Consider the following 22,538-nt stretch of genomic DNA (forward strand, 5'->3'; position numbering starts at 1 on the left):
CTAGAAATGTCCCATCCGTTTCATGCACCAGTTATCAAGACATCATTTTAATCTTATAAAGATAGACAATTACAGACCTTACAAGTGCACTTGCCTAAGGTGCACTATGTATTTAAATGCAAACAGGCAGCACTTTCAATGAGATTCAAGTGTCCACTGACCTGGAAGAGCACGATCCCAAGGCAGTGCCACAGGCTCATCTCATCCGATGCTTCTCAACTGGCTCATGAGATTCCCGTCTCCTTGGAAACCGTATGAATCACTGCAGCTCATCTCATCGCTCCCAGAGATGTCTCTCCGGAGTCTGTTAACATTCAACACTCTTTGGTCAACAAAGTTCTACTGCAGTCTGACAAGAATGAGAGCCACTTCATCGCAGTCTGCTTCCTCTTAGAGAATCCCTACAGTATGGCAGCAGGCCATTCGGCCCATTGAGTCCACACCGACCCTCCGACGAGCATCCCACCCAAACCCACCCCTCCCCCACCTTACCCTATCCCTGTAACCCTGCATCCCCCCCCCCCGTGGCCAATCCACCTAACCTGCACATCTTTGGACTTGTAAAAGGAAGCCAGAGCACCCAGAGGAAACCCATGCTGACACGGGGAGGATGTGTAAACTCCACACAGACTGTCACCCGAGGCTGGAATCGAAACCCAGGTCCTTGATGCTCTAAGGCAGCAGTGCTAATCACTGAGCCGCCATCAAAAGAGAGCTTCACCAATTCAGCTGTGTGATAAGTCATGAAAAGACAGCACACAGTTGAATTCCAGATCAAGTGTGGCGAGAATGTGGTGCAAAGTGAAAGTCTATGCTCGTTATTTACAATTTCAAGTAAATAAGTACTCCAACCACACAGAGGGGAGATGATGGTCTACTGGTATTAATGCTAGACTATTAATCCAGAGACCCTAGTGATGTTCTGGACACCCAGGTTCTAATCCCACCATATCAGATGGTGGACTTTGATTTCAAGGACTATCTGGAATTAAGAGTTTAACAATGGTCATAAAACCATTATTGATTGCTGGGGAAAATGTCTTGAACAGTATTTAATGTAACCGACGAGGGAGCAAGCTATCCTAGATCTGGTCCTGTGTAACGAGACAAGAATAATTAATGACTTCATAGTTAGGGATCCTCTTGGGAAGAGTGATCATGGTATGGTTGAATTTAGAATCCAATTGGAGAGTGTGAAGATGAAATCCAATACCAGGGTCCTGTGCTTGAACAAGGGGGATTACAATAGAATGACGGAGGACTTGGCTAAAGTAGACTGGAAATAAAGATTTAATGGTGGGACAGTTGACGAGCAGTGGAGAACTTTCAAAGCAATTTTTCAAAGTACTGAGCAAAAGTATATTCCAGTGAAAAGGAAATGCTGTAAGAAAAGGGGTAGTCCGCAATGGGTGTCTAAGGAAATAAAGGAGGCTATCAAATTGAAAGAGAAGGCATACAAAGTGGCCAAAAACAGCATGGAACTGGAAGATTGGGAAAACTTTAAAGGTCAACAGAAAGCCATAAAAAGAGCTAGAATTATGACTCTATGAGAAAAAACGAGCACGGAATATAAAGACAGATAGCAAAAGTCTCTAAGTATATAAAACAAAAAAAGAGTGGCTAAAGTAAACATTGGTCTTTCAGAGGATGAGAAGGGGTATTTAGTAATAGGATATGAGGAAATGGCCAAGGCATTCAACAGGCATTTTGTGTCGATCTTCACAGTTGAGGACACAAACAACATGCCAGTAATTGTCAAAGAGACAAAGGTAGGTGAGGACCTGGAAATAATCTATCTCGAAAGAGGTAGTGTTGGGCAAGCTAATGGAGTTAAGGGTAGACAGGTCTCCTGGCCCTGATGGAATGCATCCCAGGGTACTAAAAGAGATGGTGGGAGAAATAACAGGCGCACTGACGGTAATTTTCCAAACTTCGCTGGACTCTGGAACAGTCCCAGCAGTTTGGAAAATATCAAATGTGACGCTTCTGTTTAAAAAGGGAGGTTGACAAAAGATGGGGAATTATAGACCAGTGAGCTTAACCTCTGTAGTGGGGAAGACGCTTGAGTCTATTATCAAGGAAGAAATAGCAAAGCATCTCGATAGAAATTGTCCCGTTGAGCAGACACAGCATGGGCTCATGAAGGGCAGATCCTGCTTGACAAATCTTTCAGAAGTCTATGAAGACATTATGAAACAGTGGGGATCCAGTAGATATGGTGTACCTAGATTTCCAAAAGGCCTTTGACAAGGTACTGCACAAGACGCTACTGCATAAGATAAAGGTGCGTGGTGTTATGGGTAAAGTATGAGCATGAATAGAGGATTGGTTGATTAACAGTAAGCAAAGAGTGGGGATAAATGTGTGCTAATCTGGCTGGCAATCAGTAACTAGTGCTGTGCCTCATGGGTTGGTGTTGGGACTGCAGTTATTTACAATTTATATAGATGATTTTGAGTTGGGGGCCATGTGTCAAAGTTTGCAGATGACACTAAGATAAGTGGCAGAGCAAAGTGTGCAGAGGACTGTGAAACTTTGCAGAGGAACATAGATACATTGAGTGAGTGGGCAAAGGTCTGGCAGATGGAATACAATGTTAGTAAATGTGAAGTCATCCATTTTGGTCAGAGTAACAGTAAAAAGGATCATTACTTGAATGGTAAAAAGTTGCAGCATACTGCTATGCAGAGGGACCTGGGTGTCCTTGTGCATGAATCACAGAGGGTTGGTACAACAGGTAATTAGGAAGGCAAATGGAATTGTGTCCTTCATTATAAAGGTGTTGAGTTGAAATGCAAAGAGGTTATGTTGCAGCTGTACAAGGTGCTGGTGAGGCCACACCTGAAGTACTATCGGCAGATTTGGTCTCCTTACTTGAGAAAGGGTGTACTAGCACTGGAGGGGGTGTACAGGAGGTTCACCAGGTTGATTCCAGAGTTGAGGGGTTTGGGTTAGGAGTAGAGACTGAGTAGACTGGGATTATATTCATTGGAATTTAGAAGAATGAGAGGGGATCTTATAGAAATATGTAAAATTATGAAGGGAATAGATAAGACAGAAGTAGAGAGGATGTTTCCAGTGGCAGGTGAAACCAGGACAAGAGGGTATCGCCTCAAGCTTAGAGGGAGCAGATTTAGGATGGAATGGAGAAGGAAATTCTTCACCCAGAGGGTTTTAAATCTATGGAATTCCTTGCCTAATGAAGTAGTTGACGTTACTTCAGTAAACGTTTTAAAATCTAAGGTAGATTTTTTTTTTGAACAATAAAGGAATTAAGGGATACAGTGAGAGAGTGGGTGAGTGGTGCTGAGTCTATGAAAAGATCAGCCATGATCTTATTGAGTGGGGGAGCAGGCTGGAGGGGCCAGATGGCCTACTCCTGCTCCTAGTTCTGATGTTCTAAAACCCATCTGGTTCACTAAGAAATCCTTTAGGGAAACTGTCATCCTACACGTGACTTGAGACCTACGGTAATGTGGTCGACGCTTAACTGCCCTCTGGACAATTAGGGATGGACAATAAGTATTGGCTTACACTTAAATAAAAAAAAAGAAACATGTTTACTACACATCTCCTTACTATAACACAAATTTCCAGTTACAGGCTCATCTGAAACAGTGCAGGCACTATATATCAATGAGGATATCTTAGCCTTAGAGAGGGGGGGTGCACACAATCACCAGAGCGGTACTGCGTCTATTAAGTTACGGTTAAGCTGTGTGGATGTGTTACATCGACTAGGTTTCGAGTCACCAGTAGTGTGGGTTCAATGCCCACACCAACTGAGATTACCATGAAGGACTCTCCTTCTCAACTTCTCCCCTCGCCTGAGGCATGGTGACCCTCAGGTTAAACCACCAGCAGTCACCTTCCTCTCTACAGAGAGAGCAGCCCCTATGGTCAGGTAGGACTATCATGACTTTATAATTGTATTCCCTTGATTATTGAAGATTGAAGGGTAGTCTCCTCAAGGGGCTGAAAACTGGTTGAAGGATTCCATAGAAGGGATAAAGGGAAACTGGCTCCTATAGTTGGTGGGGAAGTCTACAACTAGGGTCCATAACCTTCGAAATCCGAATGTTCAGCGGTGATGCCCAGAAGCAGTTCTTAATGCAAAAGGTAGTGGCAACCTCCAACTCTCTCTCCTTCAAACAAAAAAACAAAATTTTCAGGATGGAGTGGGGATGTGGGCAGAAATCTAATGAAAATTCCGGAACGGAGACCGTTGGAATTTTGTCTGGGAAGGAGGTCAGGTACATAATTATTTGCAGTTTGCGTCACATACAGACAGGGTAGATAAGAAGGTGTTTGCCTCATTGCTCAGACCTTTGAGTATAGACTTTGGGATGTCATGTTGAGGTTGTAGAGGACATTGATGAGGCCTCTTCTGGAATACTGTGTCCATGTCTAGTCGCCTTGTTACAGGAAAGATGTTATTAAAGCCGGAGAGGGTTCAGAAAAGATTCACCAGGATGATGCTGGGAATGCAGGGTGTGAGTTACCCCAAGGAGAGGCTGGATAGGTTGGGCCTTTTTTTCACTGGCGGTTGAGGCATGACCTTATTGAGGTGAATAAAATCATGAGGGGTGTATAATCAGGTGAATGGCAGGTATTTTTTTTCTCCAGGGTGGGGCAATTTCAAGACTTGGGGCCATATTTTTAAGGTGAGCGGAAAAGATTTAGAAAAGACACGAGGGCCAACTTTATCATGTGTGGATTGAATTTCCAGGGAAAGTGCTGGATGCGGGTACAATTACAACATTTAAAAGACATTTGGATAAATACATAAATACGAAATATTTGGAGGGATCTGGGCCAGGAACAGGCAGGTGGGACTAGTTTAGTTTGGGATTATGTTCGGCATGGACCGATGGGTCCGTTCCATGCTGAGTAACTCTGTGATACTCTACTTGGTGACTTTGGTTCTCATTATACTGTAGCTCAGACAATTTTAGTCTAAACGCAAAAGGGAGTTTAATTGATTGATCCTCATGCCATATCGCCCTTTCCTGTCTCATACCAGTGCACAGAGCATGTTAAAACGGATTTCTTAATTATGTTTACATCGCCTGGGTTTCTAGTTCCATGCAAGTATGTTTGGATCAGACAACTTCACCTTTTGTCACAAACTCTCAAAAGCCAAAAGGGAGACAAAACCCTGGGGTGATGCAAAAAAACTCACACCAGGTTGGTCATGAAATCCAACACCGGGCAAAATCGAAGGAATTCTGCTTCCCTTTCCCATATTTATACTGAACATTGTTCGGCTTCAGTGGCTTATCATATTGTTACTTTTTAAATACAGTAGGGTGACAAGGTTTTGTTCAAGCTAAAGGGATAATTCACCAGTACCCCAAAACCCCAAAATTAAAAGCTGCTGACAGCTAGGGTCCCTTGACTCATCCTTATATAACTACCCCACCACCCCCCTCCCAAGTGGATGGAGAATTTGACTACAGGCTGGCCTCATTGTTTCAAATTAAGAAGAGGAGAGATGACCGCAGGCCTGTGCAAAGACACCGTCATCTGCAGTCGAGCTCAAAGTGATGATCAGACCGAACATGACAGGAAGAGAGAACAGAAACTGCACATTCTAACCCAGAGCTCTCATGTACGCAAATCCAGTCAATTCCACTTCAATGCATCCCTGTTAACTCATTCACCGTTGGTTGCTGTTGCTCACTGGAAGTTGCAACTCGCATGTTGCTCTGATTCCTTGTAATAACACAGGAAACCTGACTGGGAAGAAATGTCATTCCATGTTGAAAAAAGAGCCACTAATCGTAGTGTACATCAGCTAGTTCGAGCCTGGGACTGACAGTTCTGTAGATCCATCCCTGTGTCTATTTTACCTTTTATTTGATGTCTGAGAAACACAATGCTAATTTACCCATAGTTATATATTTGCTAAATTACCTGTTCTGATGTTATTACACACCTCTGGAGCAAGTGGGATTTGTACCGGGTCTCCTGGTCCAGAGATAGGGACAGTATTCACTGCACTTCAAGACCCATCTGGGTCTGCTTTTGTTTTCTATACCTGTAAGTGTTATCACAGACAACTGAACAGCTTTCCCACCACCAAATCACCATGTCATTTCTTTTTCCCTTGTTTGTAAGCTTTTAACCACCGCCAGTAAATCACCCAATTGGAGGTTTACATATAAAGCCTGTTATGGACAATATGAACCATCAAAAGTGGTAGGGAAAGAGGAAAGGGACTAAATCAGAATGGACTTGGAGGTGGAAATAAAGCACTGTATCCCCCATGGTGCCCACCTCTCTCTCTAAAGGCACTGACAGCATTGATGCTCCCTCTCCAAGGATACCCAGGCATGAACGTAACTGCAGAAGAGGGATAGACAGTTGGCAGATATGACCCTTTCCACAGCCCACTGCCTGGACCTGTTTATAGCCAGCCTGGTCAGACCTCTGATCTGCCCAAAGCACTCCACACTGGCTGGAGGTGCTTTATAAAGGACTCAGGTGATGAGTCCTAGCTGGGATGCCATTGCCGGTCACCGTGGGAACTCAGTCAAGGAACTCCACAGGGAAATCTGTGATTTCCCATGGCCCTTGGAGGGGTTATCACATCCCTAAACAAACAGCACTGAAACACCCAGTTAGGTCATTGTGGGATGGTTTTCTAACATTCTTCGAGTGTGCTTTCTACGATCCCAACCCCGTCACTGTGTGGGCTGACAGAGCAGCCACCAGTTAAAAAGTAAAGAAAACTACCTCAGCATATCCCAGCACAATTTCCAGCCAATAATACACTTTCAAACTGTAGTCACGACCAAAATTGGAGTAAATATGGCAGCCAATTTGCATGCAGAAAGGTCCCACAAACAGCAATGTGATGGTGACTAGATCATTCCTTTTCACTGATGTTGGTTAGGGGCAAACATTGGCCAGAATAGCGAAGAAATTGCCCCTGATCTTTGCAGGAGATGATGTGACATGGGATCGCTTACTTTTACCTGAGAGGGCAGTAGAAAGGACATTTTGTTCAAAAAGGTGGTGCCCCTGACAGTGCAGCCCTTCCCCAGTCCTGCACAGGCGTTCCAGCTTGGACCCTGAGCCGGAGGTTCACCTGTGGGCCTCGACCACACAACCCCCCGACTCCGCCGAAAGGTCAAACAACTGAGCTGGCTGACAAAAATCGCACAGTAGGGTTTCAGCTACCTCTGGAAGCTGTGCACTAAAACGAGTCAACATCTTTTGCGAAGGTCTTAAAATCCCACTGTGTGGAACCAGCACAGAAAGTCCTGGAGAAACTCAGCAGCATAGAGTCAGAGTCATAGAGATGTACAGCATGGTAACAGACCCTTCGGTCCAACCTGTCCATGGCAGCTCATTCCATATACACACCACCCTCTGCTTAAAAAAAATATGCCCCTTAAGTTTCATTTATATCTTTCCCCTCTCACCCTAAACTTATGTCCTCTAGTTCTGGACACCCCCACTCCAGGGAAGGATCCGATCCATGTCCCTCATGCTTTTATAAACCTCTATAAGGACACCCCTCAGCCTCCGACACTCCAGGGGCTGTCTGCGGACAGAGAAACAGAATTAATGTTTCAAATCCGATAGGAGTCTTCATCAGAACTCGGAGCCGTTCTGAAGGAGACTTGCACTGGACTTGAAACATTAAATCTGCTTCTCTCCCCACAGAGGCTGCCAGACGTGCTGGCTTTCTCCGTGTTTGAGTTGGATTTCCAACATCCACAATATTTTGATTTATTCTATTATTCGGAGTCAGACGAAGACTCGCTAATCTGCATTTGGACATTAACACACCAGCAGCGAGAGCCATCTCCCCCACTTCACCACAAGCACATGAACACTCCCCAGAAATACATAAAAGGAGGTTTTCACTGAAGCTGTGCAGGGCTTTAAAGTTTAATTTGTTATTTTAAGAGGAAGAGCTGACGAATTTGAATAAATAGTTAAAAATAACGCGGTTCGTGAATATTTTACAACAGAATAAAAATAACAACCTAAAAAGTTGTGCCCTGGGAGATAATCTACGCACAGATGAACAACTGTTTCAAATGCGTGGTGACCCAGTTCTGCTGGAGGGAGAGCTGCCAGCTGGAAAATGCACAGAACCTCATGCACGCACGTTTGCCCTAATCCGCCTCGGATCAGCAATGTGCCTCTGTGCACATTCGGAAAGGGGGCGACCATCAATTCGACTTATTAAGCCATTCACCGCAATCTAAGCGCATCCGTTCTGTCCAGTTTCCATCCCGTCTCCTGATTTCTTCCCCCCCCCCCCACTTTGAAAAATGCCAACACAGACTCAACCTCACACCTGTCCCGGTTGAAGGGAAACCGCGCTTATTTCTTTTGGAAAAGCTGGGGGGGGGGGGGGTGTCAAAGTGAACTTTTTGGAAATATTTTAAAGGGAAGGGGCAGAGCTGCTCGATGCCAATGGCTTGCTGCAGTCAGGAGTTTGAATGCCGGGGGCCAACATTAAGAGAATTTGGGTCCACCCATTTTCATGGACAGGGTAATAAAGTTGAAACATCCCAAACCAACTTTGACAGTTGCTGGCTGTCAGAATCCAGGAGCGATCATTGTAAATCACAGAGACATAGAGACGTACAGCACGGAAACAGACCCTTCGGTCCAACCCGTCCATGCCGACCAGTTATCCTAAATTAATCTCGTCCCATTTGCCAGCATTTGGCCCATATCTCTCTAAACCCTTCCAAATAATGTACCCATCCAGATGGCTTTTAAATGTTGTAATTGTACCACTTCCTCTGGCAGCTCGTTCCATACGCACACCACCCTCTGCGTGAAAAAGTTGCCTCTCGGGTTCCTTTTAAATCTTTCCCCTCTCACCTTAAACCTACCCCCTCTAGGTTTGGACTCCCCCCCCCCCCCCGGGGAAAAGACTGCGACTATTCACCCTCATGATTTCATAAATCTCTATAACATCACCCCTTCAGCCTGCAACGCTCCAGGGAAAATAGCCCCAGCCTATTCAGCCTCTCCCTATAGCTCAAACCAACAATATTCTTGTAATTCTTTCCTGTACCCTTTCAAGTTTAACAACATCTTTCCTGTAAGAGGGAGATTATATCAATTGACTATAACTGTATGCAATTGGATGGAATTAATTGAGGTTTCACTTCAGCACATATAGAGGCACTGCAGCTGTTGAGTTAGGAGGTGTGTGCTTATATTGTTTCACTCTGTAACTAAATGTGAGATTGAGTAAAGATTGTGTCCAGTACTACTCTCCACCAACTGCCTTTCCAGACTAGAACAAGGGGATTAGAATGGGGGTGGTCCAGCTTCTCCTCTGTGCATGCTTGTTACAGTGAACTACAAATATGTGTCTTTGCACAAGCCCAGTGGAGGACAATGTACTTTACCAATGTTGAAATGTTCTTATGGTTCTTATGAAATAAATTTCCTGGCTTTTTCACTGGGGTCACCAGCCCACCTGGACTGAGTGTAAGGAAAGTCCTGTGTGCATTCAGACTTATTCAAAGGGAAGACGACTTTCTTCATGCACAATTTAATCAAAATCTTTCTCGGTATTTGTTAAAGTTTTAATTTTATTTTACCAGAGACTTTTTAATGAATTTGTTTTTTGAGCAAAGTTTACTTGCACTTGGAAACAGTTCTGCCTGTCGTGCCTATACAGACTGTCTAAGCATTTGGACTTCATGCCGATCTCTATTCATTCCCCTACGCTCTCGGATTAACGAGTTCAACATGCGGCGTGACATCGAAAATCTACAAGGATCTCTATCCTTGCACAAGTTAACCCTGCACAATGTTCCTGTTTAAATAATTCTCTAATACCTCTAGAATGCCTCAATTAACTTTGCTTCCAGCACACTTCCAGGCAGTGCATTCCAGATCCTAACCACTTGCTGAGTGAAAATAGTTTCTCCTCACCCGACATGTACATCCTTTGCAAGATGCTTTCAGACTGTGCCCTCCGGTTCCCCAGCCTTTTATAAGCGGTAACAGTTTCTCCATCACCACTCTGTCCAGACCTCTCTGGTTTCGAACATGTATAACCGTGAGAGCTGGTTAAGATCAAACTACAAGCCTCTCTCTCTGAGCCAACTGGATCTAAAGACAAGGCAAGACTTGAGCAGAACAGGAACAGCTGAGCAATATGAGACGTGCCTGTGAGCTCTGAGTCAGACAGGAACTTAGAGCTTGGGAGTAGGCCATTCGGATCTTGGAGCCTGCTTCCAGCCCATAAGATCTTGGCCGATCTGGTTGTGATCTTAATTTTGCATTCTTGTCTGCTCTTCACCCACGGCACACCCCCTTCCTTCGCGCCTACGGCACAGTGTTCAGAAATTGGAAAGAAAATGTATTGGTGGGGAGTGGTTTTAAAGTAGTCTAAATGTTGTACTTCATTGACAAAATGCTACAGGTTTAAAGAAGCCAGGTCAGGAGCAGCAGTCACATCATTCCTAGCTGCCAGCGTACCAGCCAGTGTAACACCCAGCATGGCGACATTACAGTGGGAAAACCAGACACTACTTTCTCATTGTAGACCCTACTGCCTGTCCAAACGTTGTCGTGACCACGATCTTGTTTTAAACTTCTTACAGACTGTCCTCAGCCTCCACTCAGCCACCCGCTGTCAGTGCAGTCGCTGTGGAGCGGTCCAAACCAGGAGTCAGGCTGAGCAGACTGTTTCCCAACCGAACCCGATGGTGGGCTGAAAGATCTCCAGCCGGCCACTGGATGAGGCGATTGCCTGTATCTACACACACGCTGAATAAACCAAGAACTCCCGTGAGCAAGAGGAACCAGCTCTCAGGTTGACAGCGTCAGCCTCAGACTCACGCTGCTGTAAGGTCATGTCGAGAGTGCCTGGAAATGGAGCGAATCAAGCCACGTGAGGGATTGGGCAAGAAAGTGAGGTGAGGTACAAGATCAGCTGTGACTGGACTGAACGGTGGTGTGTACTTCAGAAGCTGGTTCCCCTACTCCCAAGGGTCAGTTACCTTGTTTGGCTGAACGATTGACTTGCGATACAGGGTGACACCAACAGGATGGGTTCAATCCCTCCACCGGCTGGAGGTGACCATGAGGGACTCTCCTTCTCAACCTTCCCCCTCACCTGAGGCATGATGACCCTCACGTTAAACCAGTCCCAGCTGTCTCTGTAATGAGAAAGCAGCCCAGTGATCTGGTAGGACTGTGATGACTACATCTTGTTTCTATGGATAAGCCTGTCACTACCAGCAGCAGTTCAGGTCTCAGATATACTACCCCCTTTGCAGTATTTCGGAAATGGGGTGGCCAGGTTTTGATCAAACAGCGAACTGATGCAGTGAACAACAACACAATCTTCACCTCTTTTCCCACTGCATAACAAAAACAATGTAATTGGGTTCCATCATGTCCACAAATTACAACATCACATCAAATTAGACAGGGTCAGGGTCAAGGGTCAAGGTCAAAAAGTGTCATGCTGAAAAAACACAGCTGGTCAAGCAGCATCCAAGGAGCAGGAGAGTCAACGTTTCAACATTTTCACATTCCTGATGAAGAGCTTATGCTCAAAACATTGACCCTCCTGCTCTTCGGATGCTGCCTGACTAGCTGTGCTTTTTCAACCCCACATTGATCTCCAGCATCTGCAGTCCTCACTTTCTCCTAGTCAAGGGTCAATGGTCAGGCTAACCCTAATGATGCTCAGTATGTCTCAGACTATAACCCAAGTCCCAAGTCCCTCCTCCCTATCTTTTATCTTAGCCTGCTGGACCAACTTTCCTCATTCCTGAAGAAGGGCTAATGCCCGAAACGTCGATTCTCCTGTTCCCTAGATGCTGCCTGACCTGCTGCGCTTTTCCAGCAACACATTTCCATAACTCCTCCATCGTCAGACCACAGCGAAACGACGGTTGGAGGAAGAACGCCTCATCTTCCGGCTAGGAACCCTCCAACCACAAGGGATGAACTCGGATTTTACCAGTTTCCTCATTTCCCCTCCCCCCAGCCTGTCTCAGTCAAATCCATCAAATTCAGCACCGCCTTCCTAACCTGCAATCTTCTTCCCGACCTCTCCGCCCCCACCCCAGTCTGACCTATCACCCTCACCTTGACCTCTTTCCACCTATCACATTTCCGACGCCCCTCCCCCAAGTCCCTCCTCCCTATCTTTTATCTTAGCCTGCTGGACCAACTTTCCTCATTCCTGAAGAAGGGCTAATGCCCGAAACATCGATTCTCCTGTTCCCTGGATGCTGCCTGACCTGCTGCGCTTTTCCAGCAACACATTTCCATCTCTGATCTCCAGCATCTGCAGACCTCACTTTCTCCTCAGACTATAACCTACCTGCCTGTGAGTCAGAACATTTTGGGTTCAAGTTCCAATCCCGGGACCTGGGTACACACTGAGTTGGCACTCCCGATGCTATACCAAGGGATCACCATATTATCAGGGCTACTGACCTTTGAATGTGATGTCAACTGAGACCCTACCTGCTCTCTGAATGTTAAAGATCCCATACTATTTAACAGACCAATATATATCCACATTTGGAATTAAGCAGCAAAAGGCTTTTGGAGATTTACAGGGGTTCTGTTATAAATCTGTCATTTAACACAAACACCCAGTTCCACCTTTACCATCTGAACCCTTTCCCAATCCAGAAATCCCGACCCACCACATTTGGGAAGAACCTGGCCTCCTGAAAACCCACGACCAAGATCACAAATTAAACAAATTACAAGCACCGCCCACCGGGATGGTACAACAGCAACCACAAAACTAAAGGGAAAGACCAAATCAAAATAGTGTTGGATAGTAACACAGTCATACAGATGTACAGCGCGGAAACAGACCCTTCAGTTCAACCCGTCCATGCCGACCAGATATCGTAACACAATCTAGTCTCACCTGCCAGCACTTGGCCCATATCCCTCCAAACCCTTCCTGTTCATATACCCATCCAGATGCCTTTTAAATGTGGTAATTGTACCAGCCTCCACCACTTCCTCTGGCAGCTCAGTCCACAAACGCACCACCCTTTGTGTGAAAAGTTTACCCCTTCAGTCCCTTTTGCACTTTCCCCTCTCACCCTAAACTCTTTAGTTCTGGATTCCCCCACCCCAGAGGAAAGACTTTGCCTATTTACCCTATCTGTGCCCCTCAATTTCATAAACCTCTATAAGGTCACCCCTCAGCCTCCGACACTCCAGGGAAAACAGCCCCAGCCTATTCAGCCTCTTCCTATAGCTCAAATCCTCCAACCCTGGCAACATCCTTGTAAATCTTTTCTGAACCCTTTCAAGTTTCACAACATCTTTCCAATAGGAAGGAGACCAGAATTGCATGCAATAATCCAACAGTGGCCTAACCAATGTCCTGTACAGCCGCAACAGGACCTCCCAACTCCTGTACTCAATACTCTGACCGATAAAGGAAAGCATACCAAAAGCCTTCTTCACTATCCTATCTACCTGCGACTCCATTTTCAAGGAGCTATGAACCTGCACTCCTAGATCTCTTTGTTCAGCAACACTCCCCAGCACCTTATTAAAACTTTGGTTAGACCGTACTTGGAATACTTTGTCCAGTTCTGGTCGCCCTATTATAGGAAAGATGTGGATTCTTTGGAGAGGGTTCAGAGGAGGTTTACCAGGATGCTGCCTGGAATGGAGGGCTTATCTTACGAAGAGGGGTTGACTGAGCTCGGACCTTTTACATTGGAAAAAAGGAGGAAGAGAGGGAACCTAATTGAGGTGTACAAGATAATGAGAGGCATAGATAGAGTTGATAGCCAGAGACTTTTTCCCAGGGCAGAAATTGTTAACACGAGGGGTCATAGTTTTAAGCTGTTTGGCGGAAAGTATAGAGGGGATGTCAGAGGCGGGTTCTTTTCGCAGAGAGTTGTGAGAACATGGAATGCGTTGCCAGCAGCAGTTGTGGAAGCGAGGTCATTGGGGATATTTAAGAGACTGCTGGACATGCATGTGGTCACAGAAATTGGAGGGCTCGTACATTAGGTTTACCTTACATGAAGATCAATGGTCGGCACAACATCGTGGGCTGAAGGGCCTGTTCTGTGCTGTACTGTTCTATGTTCTATTAAGTGTATAAGTCCTGCTCTGATTTGCTTTTCCAAAACGCAGCACCTCGCATTTATCTAAATTAAACTCCATCTGCCACTCCTCGGCCCTTTGGCCCATCTGATCGAGATCCTGTTGTACTTGGAGGTAACCTACATCGCTGCCGACTACACCTCCAATTTTGGTGTCATCTGCACACTTACTAAGTATACCTTCTATGTTCGCATCCAAATCATTCATATAAATGATGTAAAGCAGTGGACCCAGCACTGATCCTTGTGGCACTCTACTGGTCACAGGCCACATAGCGGACTCCAAGTCCTACAAAACCTACCCCTTTAATCGTTTCTAATCAACCTGTTCAGTGGCATTACTACAAACCTCAGAAGTAGGTAGGGCTTGAACCGAGACACACTGCTCACAGGCAGGAAACTCCCACAGTGCCACAGGCCCAGTAGACAGAACCAACTCACAATCAACTCTGGAGCTCTGGCTCAATCTGAAAGAGACCTACATTTCTAACACCAACAATTTAATGAAGATCCTGGAGAGTTCTCTCCTCTAGCCAATCTGTATTGCCAAACCGACATGACTGAAACAGATTTTCTGGTCACTATCACATTGCCCTTAGCTGTGCAAATTGGTGATTGAGCTTTCTAAATTGGAAAGGTGACTATTTGGAATTGAATTGAAAAGTGCGGTGCTGGAAAAGCGCAGCAGGCCAGGCAGCATCCGAGGAGCAGGAGAATTGACGTTTCGGGCATAAGCCCTTCTTCAGAAATGAGGCTGGTGTGCCAAGCGGGCTGAGATAGGGGAGGGGCGCTGGGAATACGATAGGTGGAAGGAGGTGAGGGTGAGGGTGATAGGCCAGAGAGGGGGTGGGGTTGGAGAGGTCAGGAAGAAGATTGCAGGTCAAGAGGACGGTGCTGAATCCGGGGATTGGGAATGAGATAAGGCGGGGGGAGGGGAAATGAGGAAGCTGGAGAAAACTACATTCATCCCGTGTGGTTGGAGGGTTCCTAGGCGGAAGATGAGGCGCTCTTCCTCCAGGCATCATGCGGCCAGGGTCTGGCGATGGAGGAGGCCAAGGACCTGCATGTCATTGGCGGAGTGGAAGGGAGAGCTAAAGTGTTCAGCCACAGGGCGGTTGGGTTGGTTGGTGCGGGTGTCCAAGAGGTGTTCCACAAGTAGGCGGCCTGTCTCCCCAATGTAGAGGAGACTACATCGGGTGCAGCGGATACAGTAAATGTAGCCATGTGTCAAACTCATTGATCCGGGAGCACAGGGGGATGAAGGTGAGGGCTCTGCTGAGGACTGATCGTTCATCCTCAGAGAGGGGGAGGTCTGGAGGGATGATGAAAATATTTGGAATCGAATGCAAGACACACCTGCAGGTCCTGAAAGCTCCTACAGGAATAAAGTCTCACCGCTTACCTTTGGAATCAGCTTTGCTCCATCACCTCCCACTTCTCATCTCTGTGCTTTCTGACTTACCTTTGCAATTTCTGAAGCTCATTGCTGCTATCCCCCACAATGCAGACGTGAGACATCAGTGAGCAGCTGTGATCAGGTCCTGCACTGTTATTGTTGGCATGCTCCTGACCAGACCTACTGTGACAGAAAAATAAGACACATTTAGTAGGCTGGCTCCAAGGCCCATTGCCAGACAGCCACAAGGGGACCTCAGGTGAGGACAGAATCATGGTGGTCTTTTATATCTGTTACAAGAGCAGAAAATCTGAAATGCAACAAAACCACATGATGCCCAATGAGGAATGCTGTTTTCTGGATGGAAGGGTGAAGTAAAGCGAGGGGTGAATGGAATCCTGTAGCAAGATAGCAAATTCCCGATTGAAAATGATAGACTTTCCAAAGTCTTTACAAAATGCTGCATTGATCATGTTATTCTCCAACCTTAACCGAAAACCTTTGTGGAAGATTCATGGTTATGGGCTGGGTTTGAGACATGGTAGGAGGTAGGGATGTTTGTTAGTGAGATTGAGTGAGTGAGTGAGGTTAGGGTTTGAACCTGGTGTGTCTGAGAGCGGGTGCTCACATGTGTTCGTGTGCATGTATGTGTGTGTGTATGTGTGTGGTTGGGGGGGGGGGGGGGGGGAGGGGAGTACACGTGAGAGTGTGTATAACTCTCTACTCCACCAAAGACAGAAATCAGAATTAAAATTATGCTCATTTAAATTAAAATGCTGACGTTGGGACTAACATAAACATTGAACATTGCAGAACGATAAATGCCATTGAATTGGTTGTCTGTTAAATGCCCTATCCGGTTTGTCTCCTGATCAGCTTTACGGAATAGGAAAATAGACCATTCTGCACAACAATAGCTAATTTTGTGCCCTCCTGAGATTAAAATTGAACAACATCCATTGTATTTAATATCCTCTCAGATGCAGTCAACTGAATACTGAGGGCATCATAGCCCAAGGTGACTCTGTATGACAGAGCTCCACTTCACGTTGATCTTTTCCTCATCATGAAAATGTTGTAGCCTTCGATAATGGTTGGCATTCTGCTCAACGCTCTTCGGTCCTCGATTCGATGTGGCGGGGAATAGTGGGCGAGGGTTTTGTGCTGCAATAGGGCACAGAGTGCTCAAAGGCTTTGTCTCCTGCTCTTCCACCCTGGACTGAAGACAGCTAAGACACAGCTGTCATGAGTACTGAACTTTACAATCTGCGCTGTGCACAGCCAACAAGCAGCCTGAGGGTTGCCAGTCCTCCAGAAATACCCTGGATGTCTCCAGGAATGAAACAAAACTAACTGCCTGGTCACTGCTGAAAGCAAAACCTGGAGAAAATTCACAGTGGCGTGTCAACGGAGAATTGTGTCAATTTTCCTTTCAATGTTTGTTTGCCAATTAACAAAAGATCTGTTTGACAAAACAATCCAACTAGGGAACAATATCTGTACTGGCATGGCAAGTTTCAAACAGATTTAGCCAAAGAAATAGGAACAGTAGGCCACTCAGCCCCTCTGTCCTGTGCCACCATTCAATAGGATCATGGCTGATCCAATATTCCTCACCTCCACGTTCCTGTCCTTTCCCTGTAACCCTTGATTCCCTGACTGACCAAGAATCTATCAAAGCTCTCTGTGGCAAGGAGTTCCAAATACTCACATCCCTCCCAGAGAAGCGATTCCCCCTCCCCCCAGTTATACCTCTTTATTGTGAGACTATGCTCTCTGGTCCCAGACTCTCCCACTTCCCATTTGGCACTGGGCAATGAGTTGATCAAGCGTGCAGCACGTTGACTGAAGATGAGAGGTCAAAGTTGAAACCACCAAGGGGTTGTCCTGAATTGGGATACCCTACAAAGGCTCTTGCTGCCAACTGACGTCTTTCATCATTTGCCCAATTCCTTCTGTACCATGCTTGGGTTGAAAGAGACCTGGTGTTATGATGCCCCACTATAAAGTGAATCATGGTCTCAAGCCCCTCACCTTGAGGAGAAAGGAGAGGAGGAACTATCCACCATGGGCTGGCAGGACATTTTGGGGAGAATAGCCTCAGGCGAAGCACAGGAACAGACCCTTTGGTCCAACTCGCCCATGCTGACCAGATATCCTACATTAATCTAGTCCCATTTGCCAGCATTTGGCCCATATCCCTCTAAACTTTTCCTATTCATATACCCATTCAGATGCCTTTTAAAATGTTGTAATTATACCAGCCTCCACCATTTCCTTTGGCAGTTCATTCCATACACGTACCAGCCTCTGCGTGAAAATGTTGCCCCTCAGGTCCCTTTTAAATCTTTCCCCTCTCACCTTAAACCTATACCCTCTAGCCCTGGATGCCCCTACCCTTGGAAAAAGGCCATGGCTATCACCCTATCCATGCCCCTCATGATTTTATAAACCTCTATAAGGTCACCCTTCAGCCTCCAACGCTCCAGGGAAAACAGCCCCAGCCTGTTCAGCCTCTCCCTATAGCTCAAACCCTCCAACCCTGGCGACATCCTTGTAAATTTTTTCTGAACCCTTTAAAGTTTTACAACATCTTTCCTGTAGCAGGGAGACCAGAACTGAACACAGTATTCCAAAAGCAGCCTAACCAATGTCCTGCGCAGATGCAACATGCCCTTCCAAATCCTATACAGACAGTTCTGCTGTAAATTGGTAGTTCCATTCTCATGCCATCCTGTGTTTTAAGAAAATCGCTTAATAGCAGCACGATTTAAACTAATGGAGCTGGAATCACATTATAACCAATGTACGCTTTAAATGTTTGCCCTACTTTAAATGTTTGCCCTACAGAAACAGTGTTCCCCCAATTTGTCAATTGTGTTATAGTGAATTTGCGTTAATGAAACACGCATTACAGCAGAATGTCCTGTACTCAATGCACTGACCAATAAAGTCAGGCATACCAAACGCCTTCTTCACCATCCTGTCCAACTGCGACTCCACTTTCAAGGAATTATGCACCGGCACCCCTAGGTCTCTTTGTTCAGCAGCAACCCACACCTCCCCACTCCTTGGGAGTTACTGGGGGCTGGTGGTCATAGCTAAGACATGATACACAGGGCACAACATGTCCCTCTTCCCCTGACCAATCTCCTACACCCTTTTTCTGAAATAGCATTGATACAAGGTTGCTTGTTTCCATAGGTCCATTGCTGATTTTAGAGCCCGGGTTATGCAGGAGGAAGTACACAGCAACAAGGACCAGGTGAAAGCTATTTGGGCTCTCAAGCCGGCTCTGCCATTTATTAAGATCATGGTCAATATGAGTGTATCAACTTCCTGACCACCTCGAACAAAGCTTTGCCTAAATGCCCTTGTTTAACGAGAATCTACCTCTGCCTTAAACATTTTCCAAAGTGTCTGTTCCGAAGCCTTTTCATATCGGGTTGCAAAGATTCATCGACTCAGAGATGGGGGGAGTAATTACCCCATCTGTTTTAAATGGAGACCCCAGATTTTTAAACAGTCACCCTTAGTTCTAGGCTTTTCCATTATCTCCGCATCCACCCTGAAAAGAAGACCCCTTCAGGATCTTAAACTTTTCAGTCAAGCCAAAGATTAACTGCACAGTAGCGTTGCCAATGAATTGAATTGAATTTATTGTCACGTGTACCAAGGCCCAGTGAAAAGCTTTGTCTTGCGAGCAATACTGGCCGTTCACAGAGTTAAGGAGCATTGATAAGTAAATAAGTAAACAGTGGCAAAAACAAAAACACAGATACAAGCAAATGTTAAGAGTTTGAGAGTATTCAGTATTCTAACGACAGTTGGGTAGAAACTGTTTCGAAACCGGCTGGTGCGTGTGTTCAGGCTTCTGTACCTTCTCCCCGATAGTCGAGGTTGTAGAAAAACATTGCCAGGGTGGGATGGATCTTTGAGAATGCTGGCGGGCTTTCCTTGACAGCGGGAATGGTAAAATGTGGCCTAAATGGAGTTTTCTTCAAATGATTTTTCCCAGGCAATAGACAACCAACCCCACACTCTCCTGCTTTCTTATGCCAGTTGGACAGCAAAACGACTGCTTAGCAATTGGATACTGCTTGATTGTCAGATAAAACAACCCTTCCCCCATGTTCAATACTTTTATATCTGGTAAAGAGAGTAAGTGACCTATTTTAACGGCCCTGCAATGTTTCTCCAGGGTTACACACAGCAGTGACCCGGAGGTTGGATCATCAATTGCAGGCAACTCGATTCTGATGGGTTGGCGGCTCTGCAGCAAAAACCCACAGTACTGTTCACACTAACCACCCATATCGTTCACTGCCTGGCACAGACCACCTAGTTAGCAATAAGGAGCCAGACTTGGAAAAGCAATGGAAGTGAGGCTGTAAGTGCAGAGAAGTAGAACTAATTGGAAAGCTCTTTCAGAGAACAAGCATTTGCAGGCTGGACTGAATGGTCTCCTGCATATATCTAACAAAGAACTGTGGATACTGCAAATCTGAACTCTGATTTCTCTCCACAGACACTGCCAGACCTGCTGAAACTTTCCAGCAAATTCTGTTTTTCATCATGGAGTCACAGTGTCATACTCATACAGCATGGAAACAGACCCTTCAATCCACCAGTCTATGCCAACCGTAATCCCAAAATAAACTAGTCCCACCTGCCTGCACTTGATCTATGTCCCTTCAAACGTTTCTTATTCATGAACGTATCCAAATGTCTGTTAAATGTTGTAACTGTACCCACATCCACCACTTCCTTTGGAAGTTCATTCCCCACACGAACCACTTTCTCTGTAAAACAAGATACCCCTCGTTTCTTTTTAAAATCTTTCTCCTCTCACCTTTAAAAGTATGTCCCCTAGTCTTAAAGTCACCCACCCTAGGGAAAAGATACTTGCCATTCACCTCATCTGTGCCCATCATGACTTTCGAAATCTCCAGAAGGTCACTCCTCAATCTCCTACACTCCAGTGAAAAGAATCCCAGCCGATCCTTACAACTCAAACCTTCCATACCACAACATACCATAATATCCTTCCTATAGGGCGGCAATAAGGGGACACAGCAATCCAGAACCAGCCTCATCAACATCCTGTACAACCTCAACATGGCATCCCAAATCCAATACTCAACAGGTCTGAGCAATGAAATTGAGAGTGCAAAACACCTTTTTAACCACCCCATCTATATGTGACGCAAATTTCAACGAATTATGGACCTGACTCCCTCAGTCCCTCTGTTCTACAATGCTACCTAAGGCCCTAATTTTAATTGCTTAAGCCTTGTCTTTGTTTTACCAAAATGCAATACCCCACATTTATCGAAATTAAACCCCATTTGCCACTCTTCAGCCGATTGACCTGATTGATCCATCTAGAGTCATAGAGATGTACAGCACGGAAACAGACCCTTCGGTCTAACCCGTCCATGCCGATCAGATATCCCAACCCAATCTAGTCCCACCTGCCAGCACCCGGACCATATCCCTCCAAACCCTTCCTATTCATATACCCATCCAAATGCCTCTTAAATGTTGCAATTGTGCCAGCCTCCACCACTTCCTCTGACAGCTCATTCCATACACGCACCACCCTCTGTGCGAAAAAGTTGCCCCTTAGGTCTCTTTGATATCTTTCCCCTCTCACCCTAAACCTATGCCCTCTAGTTCTGGACTCCCCAACCCCAGGGAAAAGACTTTATCTATTTATCCTATCCATGCCCCTCATAATTTTGTAAACCTCTATAAGGTCACCCTCAGCCTCTGACGCTCCAGGGAAAACAGCCCCAGCCTGTTCAGCCTCTTCCTGTAGCTCAAATCCTCCAACTCTGGCAACATCCCTTTCAAGTTTCACAACATCCCTCTGATAGGAAGGAGACCAGAATTGCACGCAATATTCCAACAGTGGCCTAACCAATGTCCTGTACAGCCGCAACATGACCTCCCAATTCCTGTACTCAATACTCTGACCAATAAAGGAAAGCATACCAAATGCCTTCTTCACTATCCTATCTACCTGTGACTCCACTTTCAAGGAGCTATGGACCTGCACCCCAAGGTCTCTGTTCAGCAAGTTTGTTATAGGATTCTGTAATTCTGCAAGCACAGTGCTTTGTCAAGCCCATTCCTTACAAACTTATATTAATAACTTGGCATTCAGAGAGACACACATAATGAAAGAGTAGTTAGAATCAATGTTAAACTTAATTTGCCACGTGACTATTCAGTTGAAGAATTGATTTAAATCCTGTGTTAAAAACGTGGCCTGTGTTGCTGTTCAGCTTTGTAGACCTTCCCCTGATTCCGAAGGATGCATTCATGGAAAAAGGAAGTGATCTACAAGCATGCTTCCTGAAAGCATATTCAAAACTCTGGCTGATAAGCCAAGATGTTCATTAAGTGCCTCTACCATTCCGATTTCTCGGGGACATGGAGTGTTTGGATGGTAGTGCACCGCGCTGAGTTCTTCTCAGGAATGTTTGCTTTCACCTCCTCAGTTATTTGGCACCAGTTCCACCCTTGTTGAGAGGTCATGCCTGTGCTCTGGGAGGACATGAAAAGACCCCTCATTGCTCTTTTGGCAGTGGCGGGGGGGCGGTAATGAAGGAGGAGAGCTCTCCCCGTGAGAGGGGAAAGATTCCCAAGGGACCGGAGGGGCAACCTTTTCACACACTGGGTGGTTCTTATGTGGAATGAACTGCCAGAGAAAGTGGTAGATGCAGGTACAGTTACAACATTTAGATAGACACGTGAACAGGGAAGTGTAGAGGGATGTGGGCCAAATGCAGACAAGTCGGACTAAATTATTTTGGGAAACTTGCTCAGCATGGACTGATTGGACTGAAGGGTCTGTGTCCGTGCTGTACGACTCACAGAAAGTGATCATTCATCTGGCCATTGTCTCACTGCTGCTAATGGGAGCTTGCTGTGTGCAAGTTGTTGGCGATTCCAACAAGACAGCCAGTCGTGCAGGCCTTAACGGGCGGGCAGTGGGTGTGCAGGTTTGGCACACGCTGGAGGGAGGTCACACCAGG

General features: G+C 45.8%; 1 long non-coding RNA gene across 1 annotated transcript in view; it reads right to left on the reverse strand.

Annotated features, from left to right (window-relative positions):
• Positions 1-257: 257 nt before the first annotated feature.
• Positions 258-22,538, reverse strand: part of LOC148136400 (uncharacterized) — a 59,703-nt gene continuing 37,422 nt past the window's right edge. Inside the window, exons 2-3 of the long non-coding RNA XR_015754451.1 lie at positions 15,562-15,678; positions 258-304 (exon numbers count right to left, since the gene is read on the reverse strand). This is a non-coding gene — a long non-coding RNA (uncharacterized LOC148136400). The remainder of the gene's footprint in view (positions 305-15,561; positions 15,679-22,538) is intronic.

This window comes from Chiloscyllium plagiosum, unplaced genomic scaffold, assembly GCF_037043375.1.
Source record: "Chiloscyllium plagiosum isolate Xiang-an unplaced genomic scaffold, Cpla_swu_hap1 HiC_scaffold_45, whole genome shotgun sequence".
In the NCBI taxonomy this organism is placed as follows: Eukaryota; Metazoa; Chordata; class Chondrichthyes; order Orectolobiformes; family Hemiscylliidae; genus Chiloscyllium; species Chiloscyllium plagiosum.